This window comes from Agelaius phoeniceus, chromosome 23 (genome assembly GCF_051311805.1).
Source record: "Agelaius phoeniceus isolate bAgePho1 chromosome 23, bAgePho1.hap1, whole genome shotgun sequence".
Taxonomy (NCBI): domain Eukaryota; kingdom Metazoa; phylum Chordata; class Aves; order Passeriformes; family Icteridae; genus Agelaius; species Agelaius phoeniceus.
This window is the reverse complement of record NC_135287.1, coordinates 2,317,792-2,333,286: the sequence shown is the minus strand read 5'-3', so window position 1 is coordinate 2,333,286 and position 15,495 is coordinate 2,317,792. Positions and strand designations below refer to the sequence as shown.

Sequence of the window (15,495 nt, the reverse complement as noted above, 5' to 3'; positions counted from 1 at the left end):
GGGGCTTGGGTACTTCTTTTTTTTTTGTTGAAGGGTTAGCTGGAGTCACTCCCCTGCGGCTGCTCCAGTGCTGGATTCCCGCAGCAGGGAAGAGGCAGGAATGTACCTGCCACCTCCTGCAGCAGCGAGTCCTCAGAGGGAGCTGTAACGTGAAACTGCGCCCAAGGAGCTGGGGAGGGGGAAAAAAGGGGGGAAAAAGACAAAAAAATAGAATCCCACCTGGCTAGAAGAGCTCCAAGACATCTCATAGGTATGGAAAATGGGAAAACAACCCACCTTACATGATTGTTTTCCCTCCTGTTGAAAGACAGCAGATATTTCTCACACAGAAAGAATGAGTCTGGGCTTAATGGAAATGGCAGGTGGTCTGGATGTACAAGGCTCAATGCCTTATTGGGCTGAACAAGCATTTCCCCTAAAGTGGTGGCTGTCACTGGAGAATCATCCTCCGCAGCAGAAAGGGAGAAGTGAGCTAGGGAATACAAGTGGAAAACTCTGACACATTCAGCCCCGGAAATTGTACTGAGCCATCTACCAAGGAAATTACTGGAAGAACACTCAACTGAAAAAAGCAAACATACACACACAGAGGAAACTATCTTGTCTAGAAATTCTTGGGCCAGCATAGCTGGAGACCTCGCACTAGCCACAGTAACACAGCAAAGAGGGTTTTGCTGACTTTGCCAAAGACAAACACCATCCCAGAGCAAATGATGCAGGACAAGGGGACACACAATAGCAGGGTTTGCTCAGGGAGGCCTCCAGGAGAGAAGAAAGTGAGTAGGAAAAGGAAAATACCTGGAGAACCCACCAAGTACCAGCCTAAACAACAAAATAGGTCCAAATTAACAAAACATGTCAAAATAGCAAAATAGTGCACAGAGAACAGTTTGGTGCCCAAGTACCAGCTTAAGATTCAGGATTGCAAGGCAAGCTACAAATTCCCATTTAAGGAGGAAATTTCCAGGAAACTGACCAGTTCCACTTGAAACAGGGGTTTTAGCTCAGTCTCACCTCAGCTGCAGATGGCAAGCGGCTCTGAAGCTCCCCAGCCCACTGAAACACCAAAAACCAGAGAACTGACAGCAGACCACTGCAGTGAGGAGGCAGGGGCAGGACTCAGCTCAAGGGAGCCACTTGCTAATCAGCAGCTCACAAGCAAGGCAGGAGACAAAAACCTGACTCTATGTACAAAGGGCAAGTTTACAGTATCAATTAATTTATACTAATGAGATGTTGCCTATTAAAGTGATTCCATAAAAACAGTTACCTGAGATACCCAATCCCAGCAGGTTTGTGGGTCAAAGCCCGCTCAGTCTTGGGGCTTCTGGTACTAAACCAAAAGTTTTGAAGCTTCATGGAAGCTCACCAACAGGTTCACCACATTCCCATGTCATTTTGTATAGGACTGTGTGCCAAGACCACAGCATTGCAATGAAACCCCTCCCAGAGTCACATCTGTGGACATGGGAACGAGGAAGATGCAGAGCAGGAGGTTCCAGCACAGGCTCAAAGACTGGCAGAAACAGAGGAGGTAAAGGAGCTCTTGGAGCAGGTGTGAAGAGTGGGTTTGGTGGGTGATATGGGAAATCCAGGTGAAGCTCAATGCCTTTTTACACACAGAACTGTGACCTGCAGGGAACCTTCTCAACACAGCACAAACAAACACCCAGGGACCAGCCCCTGACCCACAGCTCCTCACACCCAGCCCTGCAAACAACCTGAAATCACAGCAGCTGGTTCTGTACACACCCAGTCACACCAACACCCATACAGGAGAAAGGGCTGTGACTGTACCATCGCATCAGAAAACAGCTTTATTCACAACACTATTTAATCATCATGTTTCCCCATTAGTTTTTTTGGCACTGAGACTTTGTTGGTCTTGCAGCTCATGGCAGTGCCTCATCCTGAGCACCCACCAATTAATGCCCTGGTTGTGGTACACCTGAGGCCTCGTCAGGCAGAGCAGTTCTGCTGTGGGACAGGCAGAGGGGGATTTATGAGATGCTGGACCCTGACGTGGCTGTGCACTCACAATCCATTGCTTTGCTTCCCCATTTCCACATCTGCAGAAGCAGTCTTTAAACAAGCCAGGGTATTTTTAAGCTCTGACAGTTAAAATCCTCAAGTGACATCACCTGAAGTCAGAGCACAGCTGCCTTATTCCTCTGGCACACCAGCAAGCCAAAGTAAGCAGGAGCCTCGTTTATGGGTTTACAGCACACCTTGAGATAATGAAAGCACTGGTGGGACTTGCCCTGCAGTCAGGCCTCTGCTTGCATGGCTTTTTTCCACCCCCTCCACAATTTTGGGGTAAAACTCAAGAATTTTAGCACCAGAGCAGCCCAGTGATCCAGCAGAGGGGGCACACAGGGGGACCAGCCCAAACCCCACTGCCACTATGCCAGGGTTTGGTGGCAAAGAACACAGGGTTTGGGGGCCAAAAAGGATGAAAACTAGAGAAAAAGGATGAGAAATCCTAGAGAAAAAAGATGAAAAATCACCAAGACTGCACGAAGGATAGCAAAAACCAACCCTGCAAGGTACTTCCCGTGGTGTACCCGAGCTTGCCCACCCACACTTCACCTTGCACACACGGGCACGTTTACGAGCACTTGGAGCAGCTTAAGGGTGTAAATCACATTAATCCAGGCGACAAAGCCACATCCCGCTCATCCTCGGGTGAGTTACTAATCCCTCCACACCGCAGCAGTTCCCATCTCACTTCCTACCCCTTGAGGAGGAAGAAAAAACCACCTTTTAACATGATAGGTAACTCAGAGGATCCCACCTTCTATGCGAGTCCAACTTTCAACAGCTTTGAGCAACAGTCATGGGTCTCCCACAAGCCTGAGGATTTTCTGGGATGGAGACCAAGCCAGTCAGAGGTTTCCCTCTTCTTATGGAAAGGGGAATACAGGTCAAAAATATTTATTTCTTTTTAATCACTCCATTACCAAGTCCTCCCCACAAGATAGGCTTGCAGCTGCTCCGAAAAAGCAGGATTTGGTTTCAATGTGTTTGACTCATGCTCTCGACACCTACTTTAATTTGGTGGAACAAAAGCATGCTGGCTGTAATTAAGGCAAATAATATCAAGTTCAACAGAAAAGCGTTAAGAAATTGTGCCGGGAAACGTTCACTGCGAATTTTTGGAATATAGAAGGAGCTGGCCGTCGCCCGCAGCAACCGCTACCACAAAAGCACTTTTTCTCCTTAAAGCAGCTCCGGGCAGGCTGTACATCCCATAAATCGCAACTGTCAAAACACCCGAGTCGGGGGAGATGAGGAGAAAAGCAAACGGGCTCCACACAGCTCGGCTGGGAGCGCCAGCACCCCAGGATTACCTGCTTTGTTCAAGGAAAACGCCGGGCCACGAAGGATAAAACCCCAGAGGAGCAAAGCTTCCACGCTGCCCGTAACCTCGGTGACCGAGGCTGGTGTTTGGGTTGGTAAATTGTATTTCTGGTGCATGTGTGAAAGATACAGCTCACTGAGTAAACAGCCCTTCAGAGCTGACAGCTTTACAGCCACAGGCTCGGCGCGACTGCTCCTTCCCAGAGGCAGCAAGGCGGTTGGGGAAAGCAGTAAAATAATAATTAAAAAGAAAAAGCTACATAAAGCCATCACATTTACCCTTTCACCAACCCTTTACACAGTTACGAGGCGGGAGCAAAATAAACATTGCCTGTTTTCTGCCCGACAGTGTGTCACGGCTGAAACACACATCCCTCTTGGTTTAAAAAACATCAGTATTGGAAGCATGGGACAGACGGCTGGAAAGTTCTTCCATTAGAAGTCAGGAACTATATAACTTAGATTTGTTTTTGGCAAAGAGACAGATAAAGCAAGGGAAAGTAATTTAAAATTCAAGAATCGCGTGGCTTTAAGAAGGTAGGCAGCTTAATGCAATAAAAATAATAATAACAGAGATAAGATGTCAGGATGCTTTACAGCCAGAGACCTCAGGCATAACACACCACCTCCTGCCTTAGGGACTGACTTTCCACCGCTCTAATTGCAGAGAAAAGTGACCTTACAGGTTAAAAACATTGAGATTAACCATTTTAAAGCGGTTAAGAGGCTGGACGCGACCCCAAACCCATCCCCTACGGCACCTCCTTCAAGCGGAGCAGCGTTTAAATGACAAATAGAGAGGAGTGGAGGCGCGTTCCCTGCGAAATGAGACCATAAATCAGAGCCGGGCAGCGCGGAGGGCTCGTCCCGCTCCCCGGCGCGCTGTGCACCGGCTCAGCCCCGCGCACCGAGGGCACACAGCGGAGCGGGGCGGCGCGGGCGAGCCCTGCGGGGTGACAGGAGCCGCCACCTGCGGCCGCCCCGGGCCCGCTCGCCCCTCACGGAGGAGCCGCGCTCGCCCCTCCCGGCGCGCGCCCGCCCGCGCCCCCCTCAGCGCGCGCCGGCGGCGGGAAGCGCGCGCGTTACCTCTCCGCCGCGCCCCCTCCCTGGTCCCGGTCCTGGTGCCGGTGCCGCTCGGCGGCGGCTCGCCAGGACATTCCAGGCTGGGGCGGGCGTCCCGGCGGGCGGGAGCCTCCATCCAGCGCCGCCCGGCCGCTCGGCGCCGCTTATCTCCCCCCGCGCTCCGCTCCCCGCCCCGCTCCCACCGGCGCCCCGTGTCGGGGGAGGCGCCGCCGCCCCGCCCCGCCCCGCGGAGCGAACCAACGCCGGCCGGGGGGGAGCACGGTGCCCCGCGGGCGGACCCACCGCCCGAAGAGGGGAGGGACCGGGCGGCGGTGAGCGCGGCCGGAGCGCGCGGCGAGCAGGGCGGTGCGGGCCCTTTAAGGGGCACGGGAGGGGTGGAGGGGATGCACGTGCGCGCGGGGCGCCGTGGGGTCCGTGCGCCGCCGGGCAGAGCATGGCCGAGAGAGCGCGTCCCGAGCCGCCGGGACCCGCGGCACCACCCCCCAAACCTCCGGCACCGGGCATCCGTGTGAGCCGGGACCCGCGGCACCTCCCCCCGAACCGCCGGCACCGGGCATCCGTGTGCGCCGGGACCCGCGGCGCTGAACCGCCGGGACCTGCGACACCGCGCCCCCGAAGCCGCCGGGACCTGGCATCCGTGTGAGCCGGGACCCGCTGCACCGCCCCCCGAACCGCCGGGAGCCGCGGAGCCGCGCCCCCGAACCACTGGGAGCGGGCATCCGTGTGAGCCGGGACCCGCGGCACCTCCCCGCGAACCGCCGGCACCGGGCATCCGTGTGCGCCGGGACCCGCGGCACTGAGCCCCGAGCAGCAGGTGCACTGGGCACCCACGGGACGGGGAAGGCGGGACCAGGCACCCACCCGGCCGGAGTGCCCTCGTGTGCGTGACCGGGTACCGGGCAGTCCCGCACCGCTGCCTGCGCTCCCACAGACCGGCTGCTTGTGCCGCCCTGGGCGGCCGCACACCCGCGCGCCCACACGGCCCTGCCACCTGTCTGTCACCTGTGTGTGACAGTCACGCACCGAGCCGGCACCCTGTGTCCCCTCCGAGCGCCGCTCACCTGCGCGGCCTCCCGGAGCCTCCGCCCCTGCGGCTGCAGAGCTCATCCCGTGCCCGCCCGCTCGCCCCCACGCCGGAGAGCCCACGGCTCCCACTCTGCGAGCAGCTGTGTGTTCAGCGTCGCTGGAGTGAGGGAGTGGCTCTGGCTCTTTCCAGAGGGCTGGGAAATGCCCCCACACATGCTCCACGCATCATCCTTCTCCAGATGACGCCACCAAGAACCCCGTACTTGGGCTAAAAATAGCAAAAAGGGGCTTTATCAAGGGCTCATATTGTGCCCAAACCATTGACCCCTTCCCAAAGAACCCAAATATGCCCAACATGCCTTGTTTTTTGGGAATTTGCTGTGTTTTGGTCACATCCACAAGTGGTAGCTGGAAAGAGATTTATCCCAAGGAGAGTTTCACCAGTAAAGGCTTCAGCACCACATGGACTGCAAAGAAATACAGTTGCTATGTTTAAAAACAAAGAAAAAAATAAGCTTAACACCCCCCTAAAAAAACTAGAGTTGAAATAAAATCTCATGGTTTTCAGACAAACCTGTGAGTCCAAAACGCTGCACTACCCTGTGTTTACCAGCCCTAATTTTATCCCTCAGGAGGTTTCCTGTAGGACGTCATTATTTCCACAAGTGTGAAAGGGGAAAAAAAGTAAGAAAATTAAGAGTAGAAAAATCCTTAACAGATTAAAAATCCCATAATCTGAAGAAAACACCCCAAAATAAAACGAAATCAAGGTTGGCACAGCTGAGGAGTTAAAGGACTTGATTTATGGCAGCCATTGGAAAAGATGAAGGCTTCAGGATTGTTCTCAGCACAGAAGAGACGGCCAAGTCTGTTTTTTTGGGATAAAAATACTCAAAATGAGGATCATAATGAAGGTGTTTGGCAGACCAGGGGCGGTGCCAAATTGCAATTTCTCCCTGTACAATTTTTGGGGCGATGTTTTCCCCTCCTTGAGCGCATTTGCATGAGAATACCCTCTTGGGCAGGAGAATTGCTGCTTAATTAGCGAACAGCAATCACTTTAATTAGCATGTCTCCATGCTCCCTGCTATTTTGCATAGATTCAAATGAGATGCTCATTAGGGAGCAGGCGCCCGGACAAGCTACGCCCTTTAGCCGCTCACTAACCCAATTAACTTCAGCCAAACCGTGCCGGGCCCTATGCCAGGAGGGACCAGGCTGCTCCCAGAAGGAAGGTGCAGAACCTCTCCTTCAACCTGCTCACTCCCTCCAAACCTGTGAGGTTTCCTTCCTTGGAAGGTTTTTCTCTTCAAGGTTTTCCTTCTTGCAAGATTTCCTTCCTTGTCAAAGGCTTTCCTTCTTGCAAGATTTTCTTCCTTGTCAAAGGTTTTCCTTCTTGTAAAGTTTTCCTCCCTGCGAGGATTTTCCTACATTGAAAGCTTTTGCTTCCTTGAAATGATTTCCTCCTTCAAGTATTTCCTTCCTTGCAAGATCGCCTTCCTTGCCTAAGGGTTTCCTCATTTTAAGGTTTTATTCCCTTGCAAGATTTTCCTTCTTTGCGATATTTTCCCCCACCTAAAGTTTATCCTCCATGTAGTTTTCCTCCTTGCAAGGTTTTCTTCCTTGAAGGTTTCCTTCCTTTCAAGGCTTTACCTCCTTGCAAGTTTCTCTCCTCGTGAAGTTTCCTTCCTCACAAGCTTTTCCTCCATGTAAGGTTTCCCCTCCTCATAAGGTTTGCTTCCCTGCAAGTTTTTCCTCCTTTTCCTTGCTTGTTAAGTGCTGGGATTTGGGAGCAGAAATGGGGGGGACACCCCCAAAAACCACCCTCCCTCCTCGGGGATCCTCAAGCCCTCTCCGTGCCCCTTCCCCCCGCCCAGGTGGGGCCATCATTCCTGGCAGGAGCACGGGGGAATCTGAGGGTCCCCTTTGTTTTTCCGCCCAGCCAGCGTGGTCCCAGCGAGGTTGGGTTTTATTTTATTTCATTTCTCCTGCCCCGTAATCCCATCGTCTTGTCACGGTTCCCCGGGAAGCGGGGCTGCTCCGAACAAAGCCCCCGGAGCATCCCGGGCTCCCGGAGGGGGTTTTGCAGCTGCGCCTCGGAGCGTGACCGATCGGGAATGAGCCTTCGCAGCGCGTCTAATGCCGTTTGGACAGGGAGCCTTTCATCCGCTCGTGGGAGTGAGGCCCCGGCACCGAGCGCCCGCTGCCCGCGCTCGGCGCTCCCGGCCCCGCGGAGCCGATCAGCAGCGCCGCCGCCCGGGGGGAGCCGCGCCGAGCCCCCGTGCTGGCCTGAACTGCTGAGGGCCCGGGGGAGCCACACCGAGCCCCCGTGCTGGCCTGCACTGCTGAGGGCTCGGGGGGAACCACACCGAGCCCCCGTGCTCGCCTGCATTGCTGAGGGCCCGGGGGAGCCACACCGAGCCCCCGTGCTGGCCTGCACTGCTGAGGGCTCGGGGGAGCCGCACCGAGCCCCCGTGCTGGCCTGCATTGCTGAGGGCTCGGGGGAGCCGTACCGAGCCCCCATGCTGGCCTGCACTGCTGAGGGCTCAGGGAGAACCACACCGAGCCCCCATGCTCACCTGCACTGCTGAGGGCTCGGGGGGAGCCACACCGAGCCCCCGTGCTGGCCTGCACTGCTGAGGGCTCGGGGGAGCCGCACCGAGCCCCCGTGCTGGCCTGCACTGCTGAGGGCTCGGGGGAGCCACACCGAGCCCCCGTGCTGGCCTGCACTGCTGAGGGCTCGGGGGAGCCGCACCGAGCCCCCGTGCTGGCCTGCACTGCTGAGGGCTCGGGGGGAGCCACGCTGAGCCCCTGGGCTCGCCTGCACTGCTGAGGGCTCGGGGGGAACCACACCAAGCCCCCGTGCTGGCCTGCACTGCTGAGGGCTCAGGGGGAGCCGCACTGAGCCCCTGTGCTCGCCTGCATTGCTGAGGGCTCGGGGGGAGCCACGGCGAGCCCCCGTGCTCACCTGCATTGCTGTGGGCTTGATGCAGAGCTCACGGCCGAGGGGCTGAGGCTGGGAGATGCTCCCCAAGGCCATGCTGGGCTCCGCTGGGTTCCTTCTTGTGGTCCCCTGGATTCTGTCCCTGGCTGTACCTCATTCCAGTTCCCACCTCCTCAGCAGCTTCCTTGTTCTGGTTCTCATCATCCCATCCATGGCAGGCACCTCCTTCCTGTTCCCATTCTCCTGACCCCAGCAAGTACCTTGTCCAGGTCCCATCATCCCAGCCCTGTCCCCTGGGATCACTCATCCCAGTCCCCATCATCTCTCCCTGTCGCCATAATTACGTCCCAGTCCCCATCACCTTGTCCTTGTCCCCATCATTACATCCCAGTTCTTGTCACCTTGTCCTTGTCCCTTCACCCTGGCCCAGATCCCAGCAGGTCCCTTGTCCCATGTCCCTTGTCCCAGTCCCTTTTCTCAGTCCCATGGCCCTGTGTCCCTGTGTCTCTCCACAGGGCCAGCCCAACCCCCCAATGCCCTTTGGCATCCAGTGATCTCCATCAAGGGGAGGTTTGGGTCCTTTTTGGGAAGGGGTCAGCTGGTGTCAGCCCGGTGCTCCCCAGCCTTGGCAGTGCAGGTGGCATTGGGTGGCATCAGCTGCTGAATGTGCCCTGCAGAGTGGCAGACAATGTGTGTGAGTGGGGAATCCCGGGATTTCCACTCCAAGGGAATGGATCAGGAACAGGGCACAAAGGCTGGAGTGGTGGAGCACACATGGAAACAATCACCTGGGAAGAGAAGATGAGGAGAGACAAGATGAAAATGATGAGGATAGAAGAAACAAGATGAGACAACAGGAGAGGGAAAGAGGAGGAGGAGAAGGACTAAAGGATGAGGAGGACTGGAAAGAGAAGAGAAGAGAAGAAGAGGAGAAGAGACGTTGCCTCTAAAGAAGCTGTATGTCCCTGTGAGATTTGCCAGCCCATCACTTCATGCAATGGTCGGGGGGGGGTTGTTGGTTTATTTTCCCCCAGCAAAAAGTGGCTTTTTGACCCAAACACACGTTTTCATAGCAAAGTTTTTTTTTGGCTGAAAGGCTTTTTATTCCTTATTAAAAAGAAAATTGGGGAGGTTGGTGGGAAGGGTCACTTCTGTAAAACCTCTATTTTTCTTTTAAAAAGCCTCAACTAATCTATTTTGGCTTTTTTTTTTTTTTCATCAGAAATACCTCTGCAGGAGGCTTTGGGAGTGAATCATTCCCAAAATCCCCTGTCCCACACCGTGCCTGGTCCTGCCCAGCTTTATCATCTCCCCTGCAGCAAACACCCACTGGCAACAAAAGAAAATTAGAATTATTAGGAAATAATTTTTTTTTTACTTTAATTTTTTTTTTCCAGCAGACTAGAGGGTGATTTTGCTTCATTTTCCTGTATTTTGGTCATTTAACTCCGTGGAGCTGCTTCGGCACCAAAAATTGCCTCAGTGTTTAGGAAGGAGCAAAGAACCTCCCCATGCAGTGACTGTTGGGTTTCCCAGGGCACTGGGGTTATCTCTGAGAAGAACCCAGACTGCTGGGGTGGGACAGAGCCCCTGCACCCCTCCAGAGGGTTCTGAGGGTGATAAAAGGTTCTGTGGCCCGTGACCTTGGCCCCAGGCCAAGCTGGAATGAGTCCTGCTGGAGGCTGTCTCCAGCCTGGTCTCCTGGGCAGACCTTGGGCCCACAATTCAGGCAGTTTGTCCTCAACCTTCTCTCTGGATGTACCTCAGTGTTGCAGGGAGGTTGTCTCCATCCTTAACTTCCTGGTGGATCCCAGATCAGCATTGTGGGTCTCTTGTCTCCATCCCTGTCTCCTGAAGGATCTCAGGGGGTGCTGCAGGTACCTTCACTGCATCCCTGTCTCCTGAAGGATCTCAGGGGGTGCTGCAGGTACCTTCACTGCATCCCTGTCTCCTGAAGGATCTCAGGGGGTGCTGCAGGTACCTTCACTCCATCCCTGTCTCCTGAAGGATCTCAAGGGGTGCTGCAGGTACCTTCACTCCATCCCTGTCTCCTGAAGGATCTCATGGGGTGCTGCAGGTACCTTCACTCCATCCCTGTCTCCTGAAGGATCTCAGGGGGTGCTGCAGGTACCTTCACTCCATCCCTGTCTCCTGAAGGATCTCAGGGGGTGATGCTGGTGCCTTCTCTCCATCCCTGTCCCCTGAAGGATCCCAGGTCGCTGCTGCAGCCAATCTCCACCTCCTCTGAGCTCCCCAAAACCCAACCCACCACCTCACCTTGTTGATGGTGCCCATTTCCAACCCCAGCTGGACCTTGCTCATGGTGGATGTGTCTGGAGGGGCCAAGGCTGTGGTGGAGGGGGAACCAGGGCCGGGTGGAGGGGATGGAGCTCCTTCCAAATTGACACCATATGGCTGCTCCTTATCCCCGGGCCCAGTAAATGGGTCTTTCATGCTGGGCTGGTTGCCATAGGAGCAAACACGCAGGAAATATCCCAGATAACTGGAATAGTGGTGAAAACATATGTTTTGGATAAAACCCGGCAGAAAATCGCCCCGTTTGACCCCTCCCAGGCAGTTTTAACCCCTTTGCCACACCTCAGTGCATGCATGCAGTGGGGAAACTGAGGCAGGCTGGGTCTGGGCCCCTCCTCAGCTGGCAGTGGGAAATCTGGCAGGTTTTTTGCCATGAAGTGGGATTGCTGTCAGGTTCCCAGTGTCAGCTTGCCTCCTTCCCCTTCTCCTCCACCTCCTCCTCCTTCTCCTCCCCAGAGCCCCTTATCAAGACGGATGGCTGGATGCAAGGCCGTGTGCACGCATTTTGCTTTGATTTGCCAAGGAATTTGCTTTGCTTTTGCTTTTTTTTATTTTCCCTCTCTTCTTTTTGTCTCTTTTTTCCAGCCTGGGCCAAACCTTTCCTTATCACATCTGGCAAGCAGCAGCCCCAGCACTGCCCTGGCCGCTGGCCAAGTGTGGAGCCGACAGCCAGGCGGGCACAGCACGGCCCGTGGGGCTGAGCCCGGACACACCAACAGCCCTGCTCCCAGCAAGGGGAAACTGAGGCATGGAAAGCCTGAAAACTGCTGCAGGTGTTCTGTAAAGTGGCTCCGTGCATCCCTCCATGCTGCAAGTATTGCAGTGTGCACAGCCAATATCCCTGTGTGCTGCTGGCATCGCATCCCACACACCCTGAACATTCCTGTGTGCTGCAGCAACCCTGCACACTGCTGCAAACAGCCCTGGATGCTGCAAACATCCCTGGGCATGGCCAGCATCCCTGGGTGCTGCTGCATCCCATAAACATCCCTGTGTGCTGCATCCCATAAACATACCTGTGCATGGCCAGCATCCCTGAGTGCTGCTCTATCCCTGCATCCCATAAACATCCCTGTGTTCTGCTGCATCCCATAAACATCCCCAGGCCTTGCCAGCATCCCTATGAGCTGCTGCATCCCTGCATCCCACGAACCTCTCTGCACCCTGCAACACTTCCCAGGCCTTTTCCCAGGAGAGGACCTTGCCGCTGGGTCTTCCCAGCACTGCCTGAAGTTGGAGCAACCCCGTGGAGTCCACCCCAAACCCTGCACCCAAGGGCAGCCTGGCAGCAGCCCTGTCCCTAGAAAAGGCTGGAGGGGAAGCTCTGGGTGCTGGGATGGGGAAAATCTTGGGAAGGGCTGCTCTGGAATGTCATGAGCAGGACTTTAGCACAGGAGGGATGGCAGCTATGGGGTGCAGAGAGCACAGAGCAAAGGGATCAGGGAGAAAGCCCCGGGATTAAGGAGCAAGGGGCTGTGGGGCTGCAGCACCGGGGCCAGACCCATGAGGAGATTGCTCCTGGTGCTGATGGGAGGAATGTGCAAGCAAGGAAAATCCCCTTCCACGCCAGAGCATCGCCTCACAGCCTCCCTCTCAGTGGGATCAGAGCCCTCCTGATGCTTCTTATCCTCCCAATTCCCCGGGGGAATTTTTTTCCCATCTTGATTTTGGTGGGATGCACATCCCCAGCAAGGTGCAGCATCCCTGCCAGTGCAACATCTCTGCCACCCACTGCCTCTCTCCCACTGCCACATCCCTGCTCTGCTGCAATCCCAAACTCATTCCCCCACTTCAGCTCCTGTTTTTTGTTTTGCCCCTATTTTTTAATAACCTTTCCCTGCATCTCCCGCCTCCTCCTCCTCCCTCCGAGCTCTGGTTTGGGTTTTGGTGAGGTTTAGCAAAACAAACACGGTCAAACCACCCCTTCCTAATGTGTAAAATCCCTGGAAAAGCCACAACAGCTCCGCAAGGCGGCCGAGGGCTCGCACAAGGCACTGGCAGCCCCTGAGCTTCTCAGGCAGCCCTGAGAGCAGAGCAGAGCAGATGAAATCCATTTCATTTTCCCCCTCCTTTTTGATGTATTTTCCAGCAGGATATTCCTCGCACGCAGGTCCCTTGGCCCCAGGGGCTGTTGCTGGGTGCTGAGCCCGCCGAGATGATGCTAAATCAAGGAGGGATTGAAGTGATGATAAAACTCTCCAGGACAATGAGAAAAATGGCATTTTCCCTGCCAGACCCCCTCATTTTCCTCCTTTACAGATCCCAAAAATCCCAGCAGTGGCCAGATGATGCTCAAAACCCACTTTAAAGATTCAGTTCTCTGCTCCAAGGGGGGATTTTCCCCTCCTCCATGAGCTGTTTTCCCACCTCTCCCACCCCAATACTCATTTACTCCACACCTAGAGGTTCCAAATAAGCAGTCTGGGGGTTGGGGAACTGATTTTGGGGGTTTTAGGATGTTTGGGGTTTTTTTCCTAGGGCATTTGGGGGTTTGAGGGTTCTGCTTTCGATGGTGAGAGCAGCACTTTCTCCCCACCCTGCCCAAGAATGTTTCTGCTGATATTAAACCCGACCCGGAGGCATTTGGAAGGAGCCGACTTCCTCGCCAAGAAAATGACCTCAGCCTTCTGCTTTGGAGCTTTTTTTTTTACCTTTTTAAAGCATTTTTCTCCCTCTCCTGCCTGCCAGGCAAGAGGCACTGCTGGGGCCTCACCCGTGTCGCTGGCACCACTGCCAGGCTGCATCCACAGTGCCAATCCTCAATTCAGGGTGATTGTTGTAGGTTTTAACCTGAAAATTGCAATTTTGAGCTGTAAATTCCAGGTTTTTCCCCACAAAACCCCTCTCTGATACTGACAGGAGGATCTGGGGGCCAAACCTGCTGCAAAAACCCACCTTGCACCATTCTCTGGGCACGTGATGACCTCCAAAACTCATTTTCCCAATGAAATAAAACGGGAAAAAAGCTCAAACCAAGAGCTAATGTTGCCCACAATGTTTCTGGAAGGGATTTTTGCAGGAGTTTCCTTAACAGACTCCCCTGCATTTTTGCTTTTATTAATGTGGCGGCATTCCCGAGGCTGCTGCGATGCTTTTGTAAGAGCTAAAACATCTCCTGAGTTAAAAATCCAACAAATGCAGCCCCTCAGGCACCTCCACAGTGGGAAATGCTAAGGAGAGAGGAGGGAAATGCTGGATTTGGGTGTCTTCAGATGGAATTGCTCCAGCTTTAGGAGTTGTTTTCTCTAAATAAATGTTTCTGTCCTGGAGACACCGAGCTGATGGGGGCAGTTCAGAAAATAAAAATCTTCTGGAATCCTACTGGATTTCTAGTCCCCAAAAAGTTGATGTTATGGGAAATTCTCTCATTTGCCCCTAATAATCAGATGGGAAATGCTTCCACCATTCTCTGCTTGAGGTGGTGCATCACCATCCTGGAGGTTCATTGGTACCCCACATCTCCATCCTGAATCCAGCATCTACATCCTGCACTCTGGATTCTGCATTCCATTCCTTCTATCCTAGAGCTGCACCCTCCAACTGCATCCTGCTTTTGCATCCCACACCCATTCCCTGGATCAGCATCCTGTGGCTGCCTCCTACATCCCAAATCCTTCATCTGCACCCTCAGCCCTGCACTCCATGTCCTGCATCTGCACTCTGCATCCCTCACCCTGCACCATGCACCCCACTTCTCACACCCTGCAGCTGCATCCTGCATCCCAAATCCTGTATCTGTACCCTGTGCCCTGCATTCCACACCCTGCATCTGAACTTCTCATCCCATATCCTGCCCTATGCATCCCGCTTCTTGCATCCTGCACTCTGCATCCCGATCCTTGCATGCCAAATCAACATCCCAGATCCTGCATCTGCACCGTGTCCAGCATGTGCAACCTCCATCCCACATCCTCCATCTGCACCTGCATCCAGCCCCCCCCTACACCTGCACCTTGTCCTGCACCTACACCCCAAACTCTGTGTTTGCATTCCACACATTCCCACCTCCTGCATCCCACATCTCCCACATCCCCATCCTGCTGCCTGGATCCTGAGGGCACCAACAACCCCTGTAGGTCCAGTTGGCCTCACCAGGAGCTCCCACCCCGCCCAGGGCCCTGGGTAAGTTTAGCTCAGGGTCCTTACTGGGGCACACTGGGCCATACTGGGCCGTGGCCCTATAGCTGCACCCTGGCTATGTCTCATTGTCACCTCCCCCAGCCACAGGATAAAAGTTGAATTGAATGAAAGCCGTTTTTGAGGCTGGATTGGTCCCATCCAGTCCTTCCTTCCCACTGCTCCTGGTGCCATGCAGCCTTTCTCCAGAGCAGGTGTGATATGGTAGAGCTGCATTCCCAACCTGGCCTGCCCACAGGGAGTGGGGAGCTTTCCCATCCACAGGGGCTCTGTTCCCCTCCCCAGCACATCTGGCAGGCAGATGTGGCCAAAGGCCAGAATCTGCCTCCCAGATGGGGGACGAGCTGCAAAATGTCTGAATGGGCTTGGAAAGAGATAATTTTTTCCTTGGAAGTTTGCATTTCCCGGCTCGTTGCACGCACTCCCCATCTCCAGGGGTGCTGCAAAGTCCCTGTGCAGAGCTGGGGCTGAGCTCTGGTGCTCTGTGCTGGAACATCCCTTGTCCTGCACCTCCATCCCATATCTGCACCCTAAATCCCACTCCTGCATTCCATGTCCTGCATCCACATCCCATCTCCTGTGTTCTATATCCCACCTCTGCATCCCAAATCCCTCTTCTGCAACCCATG

General features: G+C 54.6%; 1 protein-coding gene across 2 annotated transcripts in view; it reads right to left on the bottom strand.

The window, feature by feature from the left end:
- CDON (cell adhesion associated, oncogene regulated) overlaps positions 1-5,632 on the bottom strand; it is a 57,944-nt gene extending 52,312 nt beyond the window's left edge. The window contains exon 1 of one of the 2 annotated variants that reach the window (XM_077189968.1): positions 5,505-5,632. The gene's annotated coding sequence lies outside the window, so the exon portion shown is untranslated. Of the gene's footprint in view, positions 1-4,446; positions 4,642-5,504 lie in introns of those variants that run through there. The other variant, XM_054647486.2, reaches the window with a different exon arrangement.
- Between the last annotated feature and the right edge of the window lie 9,863 nt (positions 5,633-15,495).